Raw genomic sequence first — 21,926 nt, forward strand, 5'->3', positions numbered from 1 at the left:
CCTGACCCTGGGGGTGGAGAAGCGAGGGAGGATCATCTGGGTGGGGGGTCCTTGGGGATTGGGAGTGAGACAAATTCAGGTGAGATGAGTATTTCCCATGTCCATTGCATAAGGAACCCTCTTTTCCAAGGACAGTAATGGGATATTGTTATCTGTGTTCCATTAATCAGGAAAAAGGTATGAGATACCATCAGTCAAGAGGTACCAGAAAAAGGGCAAACAGTGGTAAATATGAGAAGGGCGAAATATGGTACCCCCCGTTTTCCATTGATGACAAACCAAACCCTTCCCCAACCTTTAGGGGCTATTATAAGCCAGTTCCCTTCATTTTTCCACACATGACATTTGACAGTACTGGGAAGAGGAACAGGTGACTAGGAGTTATGCACACTAACATGTAATTACACTACTTTGGTACTGAGGCGAGTAAGAGGGCCTCAGGGGAGCACCAGTGAAAATACCAGGCATGTCTGACTACTAAGCTTTACTATAGTCAGGCAATTAAGAGAAATGACTCACACCTGCAAACCCTTTACACAACTCCGGTGTATAAAAGGGGTGTGAACAGGAAGGAAAGGGGAGAGAGACGAGATGCTGATGGGAGCCATGGTGAGCCATTCTGCAGCAATAGAAGCACATTGAGGACCGAAGCAGCTGAGGGTCCGGGCATGTGTGAAGTGGGAGCAGTTGCTCCATGGCGCAGAGGTGAGCCGACGGATGGAGACCAGATGAGGGGTTGCCCATCATTCCATCCAAAGGACTGTTCGTTCTCTGGTGGCGCTGCAAGAGCGCAAGGGTATCTGAATGGTGGAGAAAGACACACTGGAAGGAAACCGCCAAGTTTGTGGCCATCACGATATGAAAAAGGACTTCAAGGTGAGCTTGCGAGTTTGCCAGTTCGAGAAGTCCGCTGTTACTGTAATCGCAAACCTCATGAAGTGAACCACTATTATTAAAGGAATAGTGCGCTCAAAAATATTATTGCCCTAACAGATGGCCCATAATCAAAAATATATATAAAAATATGTTTAAACAAAGTCCCTATGTAAAGTTTTGAATGAACCTCAAACTCAAAAATGTTAAGCACTAGGAGGCATCCATTTTGTGAAATGGATGAGCCTCCTGTGCTTCTGTTAAACTCTGCCCTTTCGGCACTAATGAAGCAAAATCCAGCCAGCTGTAATAAACAAAAGCTACCACTGGGTGGCTTTTGCTTAATTGGTGCCGGAGACCAGAGAATGCAGGTAAGAAAGCTGCATCTAGGTAAGTGCTTATTTCTTTTATAAATAAGTACTGCAAATATAAAATCTGCGGTTTTCTTTCTAAGCTTTCCGGGCTGGAGGAGCCCAGAAAACTTAGAAAGAAAACTGCAGCTTTTAAAACGTTGTATTCATGTTTGCAGTGGCTTCAGCTTTGAGTCCCCTGTACTCCATGCTGAAGCTACCGCTAACATAAATACAATGTTGTTGTATTTAAAAACGCTGCGGTTCTCTTTCTAAGTTTCTCGGGCTCCTCCGAGCTAGAGGAGCTGGAGAAACCTAGAAAGAAAACTGCAGTGTTTTTAAATACAACCGCGTTGTATTTCTGCCTGCAGCGGCTTTCACTTTGAGTCTCCAGGGCCCCCTTGGCGGAGCCCAGGAGACTCAAAGTGAAAGTCGCTGCAGACAGAAAGACAAAGCGGTTGTGTTTCCAAATGCCGCAGTGTTTCTGCCTGCAGCAGCTTTCACTTTGAGTCTCCTGGGCTTCCTTAACCCTGAGGGAGCCCAGGAGACTGCAAGCGAAAGCCGCACCAGCCAGAAATACAATGTTCTTGTATTTATGATTTCTGTGGTTTTCCAACCACGGCAATCACAAATACAGCAACGTTGTATTTGTAATTGCTGCACCTTTGCTTTTTGCTTTCATTTCACATCATTTCTGTGCTTCCCTGGGTTTGGGGAGCACCGAAAACGTAAAATGAAAGTGAAGGCAGCCTCCTCAGCTCATGCAGCTCTGCTCTGGCTGCAGTAAGCAAAAGCACCCAGTAGGGGGTATTTGCTGCTTGTTTAGTGCCACCAGGGAAGAGCTTAACGTGAGCTGAGGAGGCTGTCTGAAATGGCAAAATGGATGCTTCCATGTAAACGCTTTGAGCCTTGTTTGCTCAAAAGTTTACATAGGAACTTTCCTTAAAGATATGTTTAATGTATGGTTTGGATTATTGCCCATCTTTTAAGGCAATAATATTTTTTAGCGCACTATTCCTTTAATGGGGCCAGAGACTTGTACAATTGTCATGAGCACTACTCCCGAGGAGCCAGGAGCGGCCCAGCGCCCCCGGAAGCAGACCCTTCTTCCACATCTCTGGACCCAGCAGACCCCTACAGGGGCCCTTTGGACCGTGTCCTGGCGCCTTTGGTGCCAGGCTCATAAAGGACTTCAGTCCCGGCGCCATAGGCGCCGGGCTCATATTGATAAACTGTGTAATAATGCTTGGGTGGACTTACCTGAGGCAGACCATGCTGCATACTTACCCAGAACAATCCAGTCTGGCTGAAGTCCCCAGCCATCAGGGCTGGGAGGAACTATTTTCTCTATTCAGGAACTCTTTTCTTACCTGGGTGGGGCCGGTGGAAGAACACACACCTTAAGCACTTCTCTGCTATTTAAACCAGGCCCGAAAAAAAGCAGGCGTTAAATCCCCCAACCCGCAAAGGGACCTCGTAGTAAGGCGGTAGGGATTTACCGGTACCGGTATTTTACCGGTACCGGTAAATCCCTACCGCCATCCGTGTAATGAGGCCCTTTATGGCAAAAAATTGAGAGAATGTATGTCCATCCTAGACAATAACTATCAAATACACTCTGTGGCTAGCCAGAAGAAGGATTCGGACCAGAGGACAAGGTTTCCAAGTAACATTATTTAACTTAAAAGAAAACACCTCACACATCCTACTGCTAAAAGGGGATTACCTTCTTATCAAACTAAACTAAGGTGCTAGTCAATAGTCAAAAGAAAAATACATCTCTGTCCAAACCTATCCACTAAACTGGCCCTAACACTTAGAAAGAATTTGAAAGAAAATTAGCTAGTGTGTTCTACACTCAGGGTTAGTCACCACGATCTATCTCAGGTGTTTCAGGAGTTCTTCCTGGCCCTGGATTGACTGGTTATCCTTAATCAATAGTTCTCCCTATTTAAGAGTTCTTGGTAGATTATCAAAGTTCTTCAAGTTTCCTAAATTCAACAATGAAAAGTCTTAAGTTCCTGTAAAAACAAACGGTCAAAATGTCTGTAGGTGGAGGGATATTTCCCTGATCCCTTTCCACCAGTTGGGTCCTCCCCACTTGATTCTGTTTGGTGTCTTCGTGCTCCTCACGTATCTGCTCATCACTTTGTCTATTAAGCCCATTTTGGCTCCCTTGGGTTTTTCTGTCCCAATGTCTCATATAACACTCTGAGGTATTGGTAACCGCTCTCCTCTTGTGGCTCTCTTGCCTCTTGTGGATTCTTGTGACCCATCTGGAGGCTCCCATAACCCTTTTCCTTCTCTCCGACTTTCTCTCTCTGGGCCTCTTTGAACATGGTATGGGGTTAGGGGAATCCTTCCTTCTTCCCCACTCGCTGTTTCCTCTCTCCGCCTCCTGCTGACCTGGGCATCCCAGGTACCTACAGTGTTATAGGGTTTGGTCCAGGTAGGATGCATCTCTTCGGCAACGGTAACGTTCTCCACGACTTGCCGCCCTCCCAGATTGGGTACAAGTGATTCTCAGATTCTGCTACTTTCAGCCTTCTCTCACCCTTTTTCTCTCATGTTGAGAGTGGAGGATTCACTCCTCCCTCAGTTCCTGCTTTTGGAGTCAGTTCGCGCGCACCAAGCCCACCACGTCCTCAGTATGGTTGCGCCTCCAGGTATGTTTTGTTTGGTGCAGCCCCTGCTTCTCAGGATCCACACATCACTGTGTCAGGCCAGTTGTGTCTCTCTTTGCCGTCTGCCTCACTCCACGCCACAGCCGGCACTAAGATCAGCAAGGCTACGCCCCTCACAGGAGGCTCACCTCTGTATATGGTTTCTCTCTCTCCATTCAAGGGTTGTTGGCCCTTTATTCTCCTTCTGCGACTTCACCAGTGTATATTGTTCACCGTCAGCTGTCGAGCCTATGGAGAGTTCAACATTACCTTGAGCTAAGCACATAACAGTAATGTCAGAATAGTTTTGAGTCCGAGATATAGCTGTACTATCAGTCACTCTTATTCCCATGTATGCAGATAATTGTTTGGGTATAGGGAAATGGCGCTGCAAATGTGAGGACATGTTCCCTGAAGGGGAGTCACTCCCATTGAGGTCCCGCTTTCCCAAACCCGTTGGGAGGGTTTTGCTTAGCAGGTTCACCTCCCTCGGGAAGAAGGGGCGAAGTCTCCAGATTCTTCAGAGGTCCCTATGGGACAACCCCACGATCACAGTTGGGAAAATCATGGATCTCTGCAGCGATCAAATGGCTAGGGCACATTTGGGCAGCAGTGAGCTAAGTACCTTTGAATATCTCTAGTTATTTCTTTATTTCGGAGTGAGAAATAACAAAATAAAAGTTCACTCAATAAATAGATGCAAAAGAAACAATGCAATCATAAAAACAAGCAACATTAAAATCCCAAATACACAATAAAAACCCTCCTCTTGAGGGGCGTGGCTAACCGCCATGTGAAGAGGACGTTCGCTCCTTGCGCTCTGCTTGATGCGACCATTATAAGCTGCTTTAACTACTTTTTTCGGGGGCCCCAAACCCCACGAACCGCCTCATCGAGGGCCGACATCCTGCTGCACCTGCGGGTCGATTCCTGTGGCCCTGGAGGACCGGCCTCGCCTTATAGACCGTGCGAAACGATCCCGCGGACCAGGGCCAAGATGGCGGCTCCCGAGCCCTGCAAGACGCGGCGGCCCGCACTCTAAAGCCGCTCGCGCCGTAACACTCAGCTAAGGGCCGAAGACACACGAACGCCCAGCTGGACTGACGAGGGGGTCCTGTGGGGCACCCGTGAAGCTTGGAGCGCGGACGACGGAGGGTGCTAACGGGACGACCAGCCGGGAACGTACCGGACGAGGGCGCTGCCAGCCACTGAACCGGGAGCCAGGGTCTCGGAGGCCCTTCGAGGTGAGCGGGGGGGACCAATGCAATCGACACATACAGGCGTGCCCGGCCTGGTAACCCGAAGAAGCGGCCCCGGCGCACACTATCCGTCCCCCCTGAGCCTACGGAGCCGCCCACAGCATACAGCGACCCGCCATCGCGGCCCGCCCGATACGGCTTCCTCGGCCACTCCGTCGCGGCTCACCTCGGCCACCTCGGTGACAGTGAAGCCCGGAGGCTCAGTCGACATGTCTACCAAAGGAGCAAGGGCTAAGCAACGTCAGACCACCATCGACACGTTCACGGCGGCGGGGCCCACAGCGCCAGAGAACATGAGCGAGACTCTTGCTGCAGACCTACCCGACCCCTTGGGGCCATCAGCGGAACCTAGTAACACACAGATCCTTGAAGCTATCAAACTTTCCCAGGCAGCCGTGGAGCACAAAATAGACGCAGTCGCCATAGACTTGAACCTCCTGCGCCAAGACGTCCGATCCCTGGCCGGCAGAACAGAGGTGCTGGAGGCCCAGGTCCGCGAGAACACTGAAGCTAAGACAGTGCTCCTCAAAGATGTCGATGTACTCCAACAAAAAGTTAAAAACCTGGAAGACAGGGTCGAAGAGGCAGAGGGGCGCGCACGCCGCAACAACATTCGCCTCCTGGGGCTCCCGGAGGGCATCGAGGGATCGGACCCCATGAACTTCGTAGAGAATCTCCTGATACAGGAGATTGGAGCAGGAAAACTCTCTCAGGGCTTTGTAATCGAAAGGGCTCACCGATCCCTCACATCGAAACCCCCTCCTGGCAGCCCACCCAGACCCGTGATCGCAAAAGTACTTAACTACAGAGACCGGGAAACCATCCTCACCTTCTCGCGGTCAGGCGGCCAGATCTGCAGGGGTTCAGCCAAGATATCCATCTACCCTGACTATACCTTTCAGGTTCAAATGAAGAGGGCACAGTTCATACACACTAAAGCAAGACTGAAGGCTGCAGGCCTACGCTACATGCTCCTCTACCCCTCCAGATTGAAGGTGATACGAAACAACAGAACTCACCTCTTCGATACCCCGGCAGAGGCCCGAGACTGGATGGACAAGGAGCAGATCCCAGATGTCGAAGTCAGGAAACGACAACTCCGCTGAGCCCCTTCTCCCAAGGCCCCGGTGCCTTTCGGAGGCCCCACCATGGAACGGCCACTTACGCCGCAGCTGACCGGATTTCATAACACGAGGCGCCCGGACGAACACTCTCCTACCCCTGGAAGTTCTTTCTTGTTAAGGGTACTCATTACCCGCCCGTAGGGCACCATACGACCGTCCTTCGGTCTAAAGGAGCGGAAACGGGTCTGTCATAGTGAGGAGCTCCTCACTCGACCTGGTTTATGTTGGGGAAGTTCACAGTTACGGGGGGGTGGGATAGGGGAAGTTGGCACAGTTGTTAAGTGCCCGAATCAGGGACAACCAAGACCACCAACATCCATTTCAGTCAGCACGGACGAGGCACCTACCCTCCGCTGGATAGGCTGGCAGCCACTGAAGCAGAAGTTCAGGGGTGCAAGTAACTCGGCTGAGACCCGCATGCACGAATCTCCAGGAAACCACACGATCCCCACGATCCTCCTGCCACTGGTGGTGCTCCCGGGGGCGTTGGACATAGCCACCAGAATCCCAAATCTCACATGGCCGATTCGTTGAAAATCCTGACGTGGAACGTCAGAGGCATGAACAGCTTCGTGAAACAACGGCGCATACTCTCCTATATTAAAAGAAGCAAAACCAAAATAGCCCTGCTACAAGAAACACACCTTACGTCGGACAAACTGAAAGCATTGGCCAAGGCCTGGCGTGGTACCCTGATAGGTTCCTCCTACTCCTCCTACGCCAGGGGTGTCCTGATCTGGGTGGACCCCTCTGTCCCCTTCCGGTTGGTCGGATCCAAAGCAGACAATGAGGGCAGGATGGCAATTGCATGTGGCACCATTGAAGGGAGAGAGGTTTGTCTAATCAGCACTTATGCACCCAACCACGATGCAACCACCTTCTTCCACTCCCTGTGTCCACGCCTCGGCCCTTACAGGGACCAAACCATGATATGGGGGGGCGACCATAACTGCACCTTAGACCCCCTGAAAGATAGGTCGGACGATAAGCACACACGCCCTTCCCCGCCTGCCAAAATCCTGTCAAGGTTGATACAGCAGTTACAACTCCGAGACTTGTGGAGAGAACAGCACCCAGACGCACGTGTGTTCTCCTTTTACTCCCCTCCTCACGCAGTCCACACTAGGATAGACTACCTTTTCGTGAGCCTAGAACAACAGGCAATGTTCGGCGGTGCTCAGTACCAGCCCAGAGTACTGTCCGATCATTCCCCACTAGTAGCCACCTGGGAGATCTACCCGCCTAGACCCCCTGTCCCCACCTGGAGACTTAGGGCTGAAGCTCTCCTAGACATAGCCCTCCGCGAACACATTGCCGATAGGACTGAAGACTACTGGGAAAGGAACCTCAACAGTGTTAAACACATAGGCATCGCCTGGGAGGCATACAAAGTGGTCCTGAGAGGGGAGATGATTGCAACCATGGGCGGAGCACTGAGGTCGATCACTTCCTCCTTAGAACATGCAGAGAGTGAGTTGGGGGAGCTCGAAGGCAGACTAGACCCATCCCCAGAACATTTACAGAAGGTGATTGACCTCAAACAAACCTGTCTTACGCACTGGGAGTCCCTGGGTAGGCTGAGCTATGCCAAACACACCGAACGTACCCACGCCCTAGGTGACAAACCTGGTAAACTCCTAGCTTGGCTGTACAAGAGAGAAGCCCCCAGAACACCCATTTGCCAAGTACTCAAACCAAATGGCTCCCTAGTGCACACCCAGACTGAAATTAATTCGGTGTTCTCTGACTTTTACAGCAATTTATACGCCGAACCCCCGCCCGTGGATGTCTCCGACATGGAGGACATCCTGGACGACATAGATCTCCCCAGGCTTGAGCCCCATATGACGGACGCCTTGGACGAACCCATCACCCCAGATGAGGTCAAGGTAATCATTAGGTCACTCCCGACCGGTAAGTCCCCAGGTACTGATGGCCTCCCGGGGGAATTTTATAAATTGTACGAAGAGACCTTGGCCCCACTGTTGGCACAGGTGTTCAACGAAGCCTACGAGCGGGGTGCTCTCCCCGACTCCATGAGGGAGGCGGTGATTGTCCCCCTCCTGAAACCCGGGAAAGACGGATCGCACTGCGGCTCATATAGACCCCTCTCCATGTTAAATGTCGATTGCAAGATCCTAACCTCCCTGCTAGCTAGTAGACTGCGAAGGGTAATTCCCCACCTGATCCACCAGGACCAAACGGGTTACGTGCCCGGTCGCTCCATAACAGATAACCTGCGTAGGTTGCACCATATTATGTACAGCACGGAGCAGAGGCCTCAGAAATATGCGGTGGCGTCACTAGACGCCACCAAGGCCTTTGATTCAGTGCGTTGGGAATGGCTTTATGCCACTATGGCTAAAATGGGGATAGGACCTGTCTTCCTGAAATGGACCCGGCTAGTCTACACCAACCCCACCGCTAGGGTGCGCACGAATAGGACCTTCTCAAACAAATGGGCGTTACACAGAGGCACTCGCCAGGGCTGCCCACTCTCCCCGATGCTATACATCATCGCCACCGAACCCGTAGCCACGTACCTTAGGCAGGAATACGGAGATGGGGGTATTGTAATCGACGGAGTGACCCACCTCGTCTCTATGTATGCGGATGATACGCTATTGTTCTTACATAACCCCGAACACCTCCTGCCCTACATCTTAGAAACACTGGACGGATTCAGTAGATACACGGGTATCCGTATTAACAAAGATAAGTCCTGCCTCTACCCTCTTGCCGCCCTATATAAAGATGGCCCTGGATCCCTCCCCTCCCTAGATCTGGAGTGGCAAGCAACCTCCTTTAGATACCTGGGAATCACCATACACCGGGACCCATTCACGGAACATACACTTAATACGGTGAGAGCCAGAGACACTCTAGAAAAATCTATGGAATTCTGGGGTAAGCTTCCGCTCTCGATGGCCGGTAGGGCCGGTCTACTCAAAATGGTTGCTCTCCCCCGCCTACTATATAACTTTACAAACGTTCCCTACAATATCCCCACCTCCTTCTTTAAAAACATAAACAAACTATGCAGACGGTTCCTCTGGCAGGAGGGCAGACACAGGGTGGCGCTGGACACACTCCAAAGACCTTACGAAAGGGGAGGAGTTAAGGTCCCTAATTTTGAATTGTACTACCTGGCGAGCCAGCTAAGGCATGTGATGCGATGGATGGCCGATGAGACCTCCTCGGACACTAGGCTCCTCCAACCTGCATTACCCAACCTCCTCCTGAGGGACCTACTGTGGGCACAGGGCAGATTCATACAGCCCCTTCCATACTTAATTAGACTTGGAATAAAGCTCTGGAACAGAGCGTGCAAAACTGTGGGGCCAGCTGATCCTTTCTCACCACAAATCCCTATAGCAGCAATTATGGCTCATCAGCCATGGGGCTTTCACGAATCACGCACCCAATGGGAACCTTACGGAGTGGCCACCCTGGGAGATTTGATGCGGGATGAAGAGATCATGCCCTTTCCTGATCTTGCTGAAACTACGGGATTACCCGCTGGCCAATTTTTGCTCCATGGGGCAGTGATGCACGCCATTAGGGTCAGATGGCCGGAGGCTACCACCCCCATGACGGAAAATACGGTCATAGAAACACTATTGAACACAGCCGAGGGCGGCCATGAAACCTCGCGATTGTATGAAACCCTGCTCCAGGGCACGACTAACACCGAGCTTAAATGTAGAGCAAAATGGGAGATTGAATTTGGCTTAGACTTCACGGATGCCGAATGGGAGAAAATAACCCACTACCATAAAAAAGTCTCCAGGAATGCCCGATTGCAGCTCATTCAACTGTACATTACTAACAGAGCCTACCTAACACCAGAGGCTATATCTAATTTCAGGGGAGCCGAGGTCCAGCTGTGCCCCAAATGTAGGGAGCCGAAGGCGGGTATGACGCATATGTTCTGGGGCTGCCCGGAGATACGCCACTTCTGGACACAGGTTCGGGTGAGGGTGGCGGACGCAGACATCGAGCTTGAGGTGAACTGCCCCGCAGTATGCATCCTGGGCAGATACAAACGCAACCAAAAAAACAAACCTCTGAACAAGCTCAAAGACCTGATCTACATAACTGCGAAGAGGCGCATAGCCATGGGATGGAAGAGCCCTAGGGCCCCGCATGAGGCATTGTGGTGGGGGGACCTGACTAAATGGATAATGGCGGAGACTGGCGCGTGGGAAACGGCTATCCTCGAACAAAGGCTAGACTCCAGCGGAGAACTACAACGCTGGGTGGCCTTGACTGAGCCACTTCTGCATCCTAATAACTCTGACTATGCCTCGGATGGATCGGACTTCCCTAGCCATCAATCTGGCCTATCGTAATGGGACAATAATGTTTACTTGGTCTTGAGTTGGGGGGGTGGGGGTGGGTGGGTTACGTTACTTTCTGATTATTCGTCTGATATTCAAGTGATGTATACTTGACTCTGTTAATCTGTTAAAACCAATAAATACATTTAAAAAAAAAAAAAACCCTCCTCTTAGTTTGACAGCCTTACATAAATACAATCCCAATGCACGACAAACAGCTGGATTATTACACATCATAAAAAATAAGAGAGCTGGTTGATAACCCATGAAATTCATACCCCTTAAAATCAGGATAGCCTTCTGCCATATGGCCTTGTGCATTGGGCAAAAGAACATAAAGTGTGCCACATCTTCCACTACCCTTGGGTCACACTTGCATCCAGGCAACTCTCTACCTTTATTCCATTTACTGGTTACGCTCTTTAATGGCAAAATATCTCATCTAAGTTTAGCTATCAAAGAGCGAACGTACCTTTGCGTAACCCAGGATAGGTAAGGATTACAGCCCCCAGTCCACTTGAGGGATGCATGCATTCTCAGCCTTGACTTTGCATGCTCAAAACCTTCTCTCTGACTATTGCAGTTTTCATGGAAGAGGTACTTAAGGGTATTCTTCAAGCTAGAATTCAATTAGTCAGGGTTCTCATACTAGTTCAGTTAACGACAGGTCTCTTAGCTGTTTTTTCATGTATGCGAGCCATTGGATCTTATGGGCTACTTCTCTTTTCCGTAGATCTTCCAAAATGGTTTGTGTTAAAATAGCCTGGGAGTTGGTCCTAATAGAGACCCAAAACAGATTTCAGTCTTGGGTAATGCAGTAAATACATAACTCCCAACTCTAAATGGAATGAAAAGGATGGGGCCTCTTGTATAGCACCTAATAGTTTGCGAGGGAACTCATTTTTGCAACACAACAGCAGGGCCATCTTGTTATAGCCCCAAAAGCCTGCACTGTATGTCACAATTTTCAAAGTTTTGCTTCCTTACAACCGGGCCATATGTTGTATTGAAAAATGCCTGATGATTTTAGCAAAACGAAATATAAAGGCATTCGCTTGCTTCATGCAAATTAGGGCTTTATCGACCTGGTTTGACCATGATAGGGAACCTGAGAAGGAAATCCCCAAATAATCATAACTAGATGCCAGTTCCAGCTTTTGGTTTTTACACCAGATATTGTGACGAATCAAGGGAATTCATCCCTTCTCCCTAAGGGGAATCCCCTCTCCCTGTGAGGATAGAGAGGTGAGCCTGCTATGCAACACCTTCCGTAAGGGTCGAGGCAAGCAGGACCTCATATAGAGAGACTCCCCCTTAGGGGACAAGGACTCCTGTTCCGTTGAGGAACTCTCTAACCTACAGGGTAGGACTGGGCCATAAAATTGTCTCGGGCACCAATGAAAAAGTGTCCCACAGTTGCAAATGGCAATTCATTCCTTTTTTGACACAGTCTGAGTAGTACCCAAGGGGGAGTTTTTTGATAAAATGTGATGCAAATTGTGCATTTTAAAGAATATTTATTTAGCAACACTGGTCAAAACGATTAGCTGCATAGTGAAGTAACTCATCAAACTGGCCCACATTGGGCAAAAATGTGCCACACTTTGACCCCAAAAATGGGCCCACACCAGCATTTTGCATTTTTGGTTTGGCCATGAGCCTATTGTCGCATAGGCCAGTCCAAGCCTGCTAACCCACTCCACGTGATGGCATATATGGGACTATATAATGCACAAAATAATTGCACGTTCCAAGACTTGGCTGAAGAGAAAGTTAATTTATGCCATTACTAGGAAGAAAGAGAAGTCTCTTCAAAGAAAAATCTCCAATTAACTGTGACGAGTAGGTTGAAGAGGAAGGACACCACGAACAAGACAAAGAAAGAAAGAGAGAGAGGAGAGAGAGAGAGGAGAGAGAGGAGAGAGAGAGAGGAGAGAGAGAGGAGAGAGAGAGGAGAGGGAGAGGGAGAGGGGGAGAGAGAGAGAGAGAGAGAGAGAGAGAGAGAGAGAGAGAGAGAGAGAGAGAGAGAGAGAGAGAGAGACACGGAGATGCAGGTTATGAAAGCAGAACACCTGAAGGAGGCAGGGCTAAAGCGAGTTGCAAAGCGCACAAGGTTCAGAACTGCTCTGAACACGAGAATGAAATGCTGGAAGCCTGGTGTTTGCCAGAATCGAAAAACTAAGATAGCTGGAGTGCAAAACTCAGTGGCTCAGAGTTGGCATTACCATATAGCAATTGTAGTGGGCAGGCTGCCCATCAAACTACGCCAACACCACCGCAGGGAAAAAGCAACAAATGGTCTTTGTACCCATAGTGGTATCAAGATGCTGAGAGAGAGTCGCAAGAAGTGGATGCTGCAGAAAGCGAGCCGACAGGGAACCGGAAGGAAGGAGAAGGTCCCAAGAATCTACGGACCTTAGAGATATTCCCCTGCAATATCGAAAGTAACAGGGAGAATGGGAAGACAGGGAAGACGGAAGGGACTCATTATATAATCAGAGAGACATCCCATTACAAGTGACGAAAACATGAAAACAAATTTGATGAACTTGAACTGTATTAATGTGAGAAAAAAAATCATAGAAACCTCGAAGAGGGAGAGCAATAGCATTTGTGTATAACTATCCTGGGAAGAGGGGAAAGCACCCCTTTATGCAAGAAGCAAAGAGTGGAACATAACAGAAAGAGAGTGCTATGAACGGAAGGACAGAGAAGTCCTTAGGAATGGTATTAAGTTGAGAAAGAGAATCACAGAAGCTCTGGAGAAGGAGATCAATACCACTTGGATACTACTAGCCCGAGAAGAGGGGAAGGTAAAAGAGCAGAACATAACAGAGCGAGAAAACTGTGAACCGAATGCCAGAGAAGCCCTTAGGATTCACAATAGACAAGACAGGCCATTGCAACAAATCACGGGATCTTGTCACTTCTCCCCAGAGAGGAGCCCTTCCTTCTGAGGCTAGGGAAGTGAGCCCACTATGTGATATTCCCTCTTGGGGAAAAGGACTCCTGTTCCATCAAGGAACTCAATAACCTCCTTTCATATGGGTCCCTCATACCATCACAGCCTGAAACAAATCAGCCTGAACAAACCACTGTTTGCTGTTGTAATGGTTATCACAACACACACCTTGAAGCCAAGAATACAGAGAAGAAGAAGAGTAAAGAAAGCATAAAGATTGCTAAATGGTTGGAAGCCAACCATGCTGAGAATAAGTGCGAGCGAGTAATAAAGAGTGCTCTGGAGAAAGGAAGAAAGGACTATGGTTCTACACTGGGGAAGTCCCAGCTACTGCAAGTTAAAAGAGAAGGACTAACGACGGGAGAACAAAAAGCCCTGAAGTTTCAAACATGCAAGGAAGGAGAAGCTGCTGAAACCAGGGAGATACTCACTTCGAGAGGATTCAGTCAACTGGCAGAGAAAAAAGTACGGAGAGGGCAGGAAGCAGTGCCATGTATGTTACAGGTCAGAAGAAGTGGTGGGGCAACCCAGGAGAGGTGGGCCGCTCGGTCCTTGAACTACTCTGAGACCGCTGAAGCATTTGCTCTGCGCAGCCACGAGAGCACACTAGAGGAAGGTGTGAACACAGACCGGGTGACATAGCCCCATTCAAAAGGAGGTAATGGGGAGAGCGGGAAACCCGGGGACAAGGGGCAAAACTATAATTTCAATAACTGAACAGGTCACAGTTATGAAGAGTGTAGTAATGCTACTTGCGTCAGTACTAATAAGGGTGAAGATAACCACACGGTTAATCATACTCGTGTTAGTACTAAGAAGAGGGAAGATAACCACAGTTCAATTATACTCATGTCAGTACTAAAAAGGGTGAAGGTAAACACTGTGCCAATCAAACTCGTCCCAGTACTGAGAAGAATTCAGATAATTACTGGGCTAATCATACTCGTTCCAGTAATAGGAAGAGTGAAGATACCAATTGTGCTAATCATACTCGTCCCAGTACTAAGAAGAGTCCAGATAATGACTAGGCTAATCATATTTGTCCCAGTACTAAGAAGAGTTCAGACAACTACTGGGCCAGCCATACTCGTCCCAGTAGTATGAAGAGTGAAAATAACTACTGGGTTAAACCTGCTTGTCCCAATACCAAGACAAGTGAAGAGTACTTAGGGACTCAGCATAATCGTCCCAGTGACTGGATAATAGCCAAGAGGAATGAATGGACACAGAACCAACTGAGTAAGATTGATAACAGATCTCAACATCCCAATAAAGAAAGTGATATAGAGACACTGCAAGTTACAGAGACATTGCAAGCTAACGTTGCGGATAAGGGTAAAAGCCCTAAGTTGAGAAACAAACATTTTTTCTTAAAGAAAAGGGGACACCCTGGAGGAGGAAGAGTCCCCTAGAAGAATTGAAGGAACTGGATGAGGAAATTACCACAAACTATTCAAAATTAAGCTATTGAAGCAAACAAAGCTGCCCAGGAAAAGAGAGTCATTATCCTGGACTTCCTTTGTTGTTTTGCTTAGTGGTAGGGTCAACATAGATTTGTTTTGGAGAGAGGAAAGACTCTTGCTTTGGACTACACTTTTAATGACAAGCACCCTAGTTAGTTTTGTGTTGGGTAGGGGAACCCCATAGTATATGGATGGAAAGGCCTTTTCCTTATCATTTGAATAAAGAAACACATATGAAATGCCACTATTTGATTCCTCTCCTTCCCTTGATCTACCACAGCATACCAGGAAAAGGTGAACTATAATTACCCAGAAAGCAAAAACCCCACAGGAAAGTACACTACATGATTACTCAGAACCCTCATACAAAGATTGAAGGATTCGACAATGGTCAAGGAAGGCCCACACTACACAGGAGAGAAAATCTAACAGTCCTATGAGGGAACTACATGAACTGAGACAGAGAATAACGAGAGACTGTCTAAGAATTGCATATGAGCAAGAACTCTAAAGAAAAGCAGACAAGTGCAAAACGCAACCCTCAGGTGAAGGAAGTTATTCTCCTGACCTTAATTGTTTAAAATAGTGATAGGGTCAGTTAGGATTAGTTTTGGACAGTGGACTTATTCCTTTGGACATTCACTGATGGCTGATGTGATGAATCCTTTGGAGTCATCAATAATGCCCAGCCTAAAGTCTCCTCCCATGTGGCCAGTTGAAGGCAGCCGCTTCCTGATCCTGCCCCTGGCAGTGGTACTCGTAGGGTGGGTCACATGGAAGGAGATGACTGTCCGGGAGAGGTGATGGCTCCAACAGGAGAGACACAGTATTCTTCCCTTGTCTGTGAGGAAGAAACCGTAATCCCAGAGTTTCTAATGGCCTGCTGTCATTATTCAGAACCCTTTAATTGCAAGGTCTTAAAAACTACTTCTAATAAAAAGCTTAAGCAGAACTTTATTCATCCTTCACAAGCGCATAGCCCCTCTAAAACTCACTGTACATCTGATATTCATGATGACTGTTATGTAGATAAAAGCGTTCAACAGAAGAACTTAAAACACTATGGTAATCCTTTGGACTCCATTTCCCAGAAAGCTTTAAGTACTGGAACGAAGAAGAGGAGTAAAGATTCAATGAGGATCAACAGTAATACCAAGAGTAATGTGCAGACTAGTTGTTATTCATTCAATTAAATGCGCAGGACATTTATATCAGAGAAATACGTGCATACTGGAGAAGGTGAAGGAGAAGTCGAAACAGGCTGCAGTGTGAGAAGTGGAGCCACGAAGAGGGACAGACGCACAGGAGTGAACCTGGCTGAAGGAAGGAGATGCTTCCCGACTGCCAGTGATCACTTCGATGTACTGGAGTGGCGGCAGACCCAACAGAGACTGACTGGCTCCAGGGAAGTACCGCGAAGGCTCCGGCAGCCGCAGACAGGTTGTCCACAGTGCTGTCAAACTAAACAGCAGCAACCTTACCAGCGAAGAACCACAAGGCAAGCAGATTAGCTGACAGAGGGTTTGACAGGCTACTGAAGCCATTACAGATGCAAGACTGTGCCGCTGCAAAGTGCTACGGGTCGGTGACCACAGGGATACCGGTGAGTTGGATATTTTCCTTTGGTTAGGGCAAGATAGGCCTTTTTCCAAACCCATTTTAATAAACATGGCTAACGTTGAGAACATTACAACTTTGTGTCTGCCTCTCATTGCCTTAGTTAGTAAAATTGGTAGGGAGTATACCATAGCGATAGTAAAAGTTAGGGCTTATTCTTTAATAAACACATCTTGAAAATGTCCTCAGAGTGGCTGCATCCTTCTTCTGATTCTCCACATATGGTGGGATGCTGAAGTCCCAAAATAGAGACCGCTGACACCCTCCCAAGGATATATGACAACACCAATAAGACTGTTAACTGTTAAACCTTCCTTAGGAGAAAGAGAACCCAATGTCCTAGATCAAAGAGGGCCGCCTACGGCCCTCAGTTGTAAGCTGCCTGACTATTCAGTCCCGTAAGAAGGAATAGAAAACAACCCAGAAGTAGCTGAGAATTCAGATGAGTGGGTAGAAGCAGGAAGTGAATACTCAGAGATGTCCGCCTCTTTGCTTAACCCTGACATAAAAATGAGTACCTTTGAGTCCCTCCTGGAGCATTTAATAGAACCTCAGATCCAGGTGGATCAGCAACTGCAGGATGGGCTTAACCAAGTACAGACAAATCCCTCCCATTGGATAGTTCTGCAAGGTGTACTCCAACCATACCAAGAAGGTTAAGATTTGGCAGTATTTATTTTAAACATGAAACTTCTTGGGATGATGGCTTAAAAAGGAGACTTGCAAGCCTATCAAAATGCCAATCCACTGGGGACTTTACCTTTTTCCTGAAATCAAACGGGTGCTGTTAGAACAGGTGGGACAGATGGATTAGTTTGATCGGTTAAAATTTCAAGACACCCATCTTTTACCCAATGAGACTCCAATAGAATTAGCTGAACGAATACAGAATATGCTTATCCGATGGTTAGGGAAGAATGCCCTACCCCCATCTTTGCAACATGGGATATTACAACAAATCAACCCTCGCTTGATACGGCCATTCAGGTAGAAGAGCCCATTAAAAGACAGCCAAATATTTGAAACGTCTAGGAAAACCAATAGAGATAAAGAGAGAAACTTGGCCCCAAGTTCATATCGCCAGGAAAATGGCCAAGGACTGAGAAGATTCCTCCTCGAGAATATCTGAGTAAGGAAGAAATCCATAAAAGAAACCCTCCAGTGTCATTAACTAAATCTCGAATAACCCATTAAGAAGAAATAGGGTGAATTAAACCCTCCTTTCTGATACCCTCTATGTTTTCCGTGTGGAGATATTGCCAGATTCTGCCCCAAGAATTCACTAGAAGAACCTATGGAGAAAGGATGGCTAATACCAGAACCATGGGAAAGGGAGGAAGAAGAGGCGGGCGTAGACCTTGATAAGACTGAAATATATTACTGTAGGTCCCAACCTTTTCAAACCCATGAGAAGGTGCAAATGAATCAGGTGTGGGCTAACAAACTCATAGATTCAGGAAGCTGACAAACTGCAGTCAGAGCCGACCTCCTGTATCCCGAAGACATTCAAGGTAGTCAGGCAGTAAAAATAACATGCGTACATGGAGATGGAGAGATCTACCCTAAAATACCTCTATCCCTGAGAGTTAGGAACCAGACCACACTTATGAAAACAGCAGTAGTACCTGGCCTACCAGTATAGGTAATCATAGGCACAGACTTTCCAACTTTTAGCAAACTGCTAACACCTCCGATCACTCAAAACACGAAACCTCTATCCTTTCCTTTTACAATCTTGGGAGCCCTTTAGCTCCATGGCTTCCTCCAAACCGGGCTCCTTTACCGGGTTCCTGCAATGAGGAATAACCGGATCATTCCGACATAGGAGTAATTCCTCCTCAGGCCTGTTATTGCCTCCCTCTTCCCCCCACGGGACCTGGATCAGACGTCTGGTTTTACCAGACGTCTGATCCAGGTCCCGCAAAGGGAACCTTGTAATACGCGCTCCCGGAATGAAGGGGGCCGGTCCCGTACCGGTCCCTTTCATTCCGGGAGAGCAAGGGTCGTAATGAGGCGCCAGGTCTCCCGTCCCAGAGATAATGAAACCACTTTTTCAGACAACAGACACAAAAAGCTGTCTTCTAAGAAGAGAAGGGGAAGCCACAAACATAAGGGGAAAGGTATGTTATGAATCAAGGGAATTCACTACTTCTCTCCAAGAGGGAGCTGCCCCCCTGTGAGGCTAGGGAGGTGAGAGAGATAGAGATAAACGCAGATGTAGGCAGGGGCGGCCCCCTGGAATCAGAACACCTGAAGAAGGCGGGGCTGAAGCGAGCTGCAAAGCCCACAAGGTTCAAAACTGATCTGACCAGGAGAAGTAAATGCTGGAATCTCAGTGTATGCCAGAGACGAGAAACCGAGATGGCTGGAGTGCAGAACTCGCTGGTAGTGTGACCATGTAACAATCATGGTGGGCAGGATTCCCATTCAATGGCACCCACACCACCCCAGCGAAGAGGCAGCAAATGGCCCACGTACCCATAGCAGTATCGAGACACCGCCCCAGAGATGTTCCCCTGTAGTATTGAAGGTAACTGGGAGTATAGGAAAACTGGGAAGCTGAAAGGGGCTTGTAAAATAATCAGACAGACTCGTCCTAGTACAAGTGATGAAAATTTGAAAACAAACTGGATGAACTTGAACTGTATTAATGTGAGAAAGATAATCATAGAAACCCTGAAGAAGGTGAGCAATAGAATTTGTGTATACCTACCATGGGAAGAGGGGATAGTACCGATTTATCCAAGAAGCAAAGAGTGGAATAAAACAGAAAGAGAATACTGAAGGACCGAGAAGTCCTTAGGAAAGGTATTAATGTGAGAAAGAGAATAACAGACGCCCCAGAGAGGGAGATCAATAAAACATCATGGATAATACCCTGGGAAGGGGGGAAAGGAGCCTGGTCTTGAAGAACTAAAGAGCGGAACATTACAGAGAGAGAAAACTGTGAACTGAAGGATAATGAAGCACTTAGGCTAAACAATAGACAAGACAGACCATGCCAGGAAAAGATTAACTATAATTACCCAGAAAGCAAAAACCCCACAGCAAAGTACACTTTACAAGATTACTTAGAACCCTCTAGCCCAGATTGAAGGATTTGGCAAAGGTCAAGGAAAGCCCACACTAAAGAGGAGAGAAAAGCTAACAGCCCCATGAGGGAGCTACATGAACTGATAAGATTACTGAGAACCCTCTAACATGGATCTAAGGATCCAACAAAGGTCAAGGAAAGCCCACACTGCAGAGGAAAGAAAAGATAACAGTCTGTGGAATTAAGCTCGGAGACAGGTGGATGTTGAAACAATATTTTTAATCACTGGTTGAAGGATAGCGTTATGTTTAAGGAAATTACTATCAAGTCCTCCCGGTCGACTTCACCGGTGTCTTGGTCTTCCAAAATATAACGACGTTAGTCCTGGTCTGGTCTTATCTTGAGGTGTCCGGATAGGCCCACCACTCTGGTTCTCCCCTCTCTCCTTTCTCCGTGTCCTGTGGAATGAGAGCAACCCATTAGTTTGGTTTGGCGCCCTTTTATCATAACAGGAGGTTTCAAACCCCCTCCAATCACTGAGAGCCTGGGCTAACCCCAATCTCATTGGTTCCTGGGACGTTGTCCCGCCTCCCTTAAAGGTTGCCGCCCCGGGCTGTCCCCATTCCCGATTTCCTTGAGGTGGTAGTTCACGCCGGCCATGCGGCTGTGGCCGCGTGGTGTAAGGACGCATCCGGACGATGGGTGTCCTTTTCCATCCACATGCGGTCCTGGCACCATCAGTAGGAGCACGGGGGCGGCGATCCGGTCGCTGCTCTCCTGCGTCCCGGCACCACTGCGAGCACGACACCCCTTTTCCCGGGCCGGGGTGGAACCCAGGTGAGTGTTCCGTGGGCCCGCCGCGGCTGTCCCCCGAGGCTTCTCTCGCGGCTTTGCCGCGGCTGTTAATAGCGGCACTGTCCTCAGCGTCGCCGCGGCCGCCAGCAGCGCGGCTGTCCGCGGCGGCTTCCCCTTTCCTTGCTACAACGGGAAGGGCGGGCATGCCGCCAGGGTGTCCCGTTTCTCCGGGCTCGTGCAGGTTGAGTGCACGCCGCGGCATCACCCGAGGCATGACTCCACACATCCCCACCCCGATCCCAGGCCGCTCGGGCCAGGGTGAGCATCTAGGCAGATAGTCCGCCACCAGCTGGAACCTGGCAGGTCTGTGCAATGTGACAAAGTCGAAAGGTTGAAGGGAGAGAAACCAGCGGAGAACCCTCTGGTTAGTGTCCTTATGCTGAGCCAGCCACTGGAGGGGGGCATGGTCGCTATACAGGGTGAACCGGCGACCCAGCAGATAATACCGGAGTGAGTCAACGGCCCACTTGATGGCCAAGCACTCCTTCTCAATGGTCGAGTAAGCGGCCTCGTGGGGTAACAGCTTCCGACTGATGAAGCACACCGGTTGCAGATCCCCACTGGTCTCCTGCGACATTACAGCTCCTAAACCCTGGTTGGAGGCATCTGTCTGTAAAAAGAAATGTTTCTGGAAGTCCGGACAGCAGAGAACCGGGTTTGACGTGATCCGTCGCTTCAGGTCCGCTATGGCGTTCAAGGCACTTGGGTTGTTGGTCAGATTGGGATTTCCCTTGAGCCTTAACGCGTCTGTCAAAGGTGCGGCCACCGAGGAGAAGTCAGGGATGAATCTCCGGTAATACCCGATCAACCCCAGGAATGCTCGTATTTGTTTCCTGTTGGTGGGAGTCGGTATATCGCGTATAGCCTGGGTTTTGGACAACTGAGGTTTAAGCACTCCCCCACCCACTACGTGGCCCAGATATTTGGTTTCGTGGGTTCCCATCGTAGTCTTCTTGGGGTTGATATGTAACCCTGCCCTCTGTAAATCAGCTACTACTAGTTCCAGATGGTCCAGATGCGACCCCCAGGATTGGCTGTACACGACAATGTCGTCCAGGTAAGCAGCAGCGTATCCAGCATGCGGCCTTAGTATGATGTCCATCAGCCTCTGGAAAGTGGCGGGGGCCCCATGGAGTCCAAAGGGTAGAACCTTATACTGGTATAAGCCTTGTGGGGTGGAAAAGGCAGTTTTCTCCCTATCCTGGGTGCGTAGGGGTATCTGCCAATAGCCCTTGGTTAAATCCAGAGTACTTAAGAAATGAGCTGCTCCCAGACCCTCCAGTAGTTCGTCCATCCGAGGCATTGGATAGGCTTCGTATCGGGACACTGCATTTAATTGTCTGTAGTCCATACAGAAACGGACCGAACCGTCCGGTTTAGGAACGA

At 48.7% G+C, this 21,926-nt stretch overlaps 1 protein-coding gene across 4 annotated transcripts in view; it reads left to right on the forward strand.

Annotated features, from left to right (window-relative positions):
- Positions 1-21,926, forward strand: part of TRIOBP (TRIO and F-actin binding protein) — a 996,124-nt gene that overhangs the window by 139,823 nt on the left and 834,375 nt on the right. The gene's annotated exons all lie outside the window — the stretch shown is intronic.

Source organism: Ambystoma mexicanum, chromosome 3q (assembly GCF_040938575.1).
Source record: "Ambystoma mexicanum isolate Mex_15411 chromosome 3q, UKY_AmexF1_1, whole genome shotgun sequence".
In the NCBI taxonomy this organism is placed as follows: Eukaryota; Metazoa; Chordata; class Amphibia; order Caudata; family Ambystomatidae; genus Ambystoma; species Ambystoma mexicanum.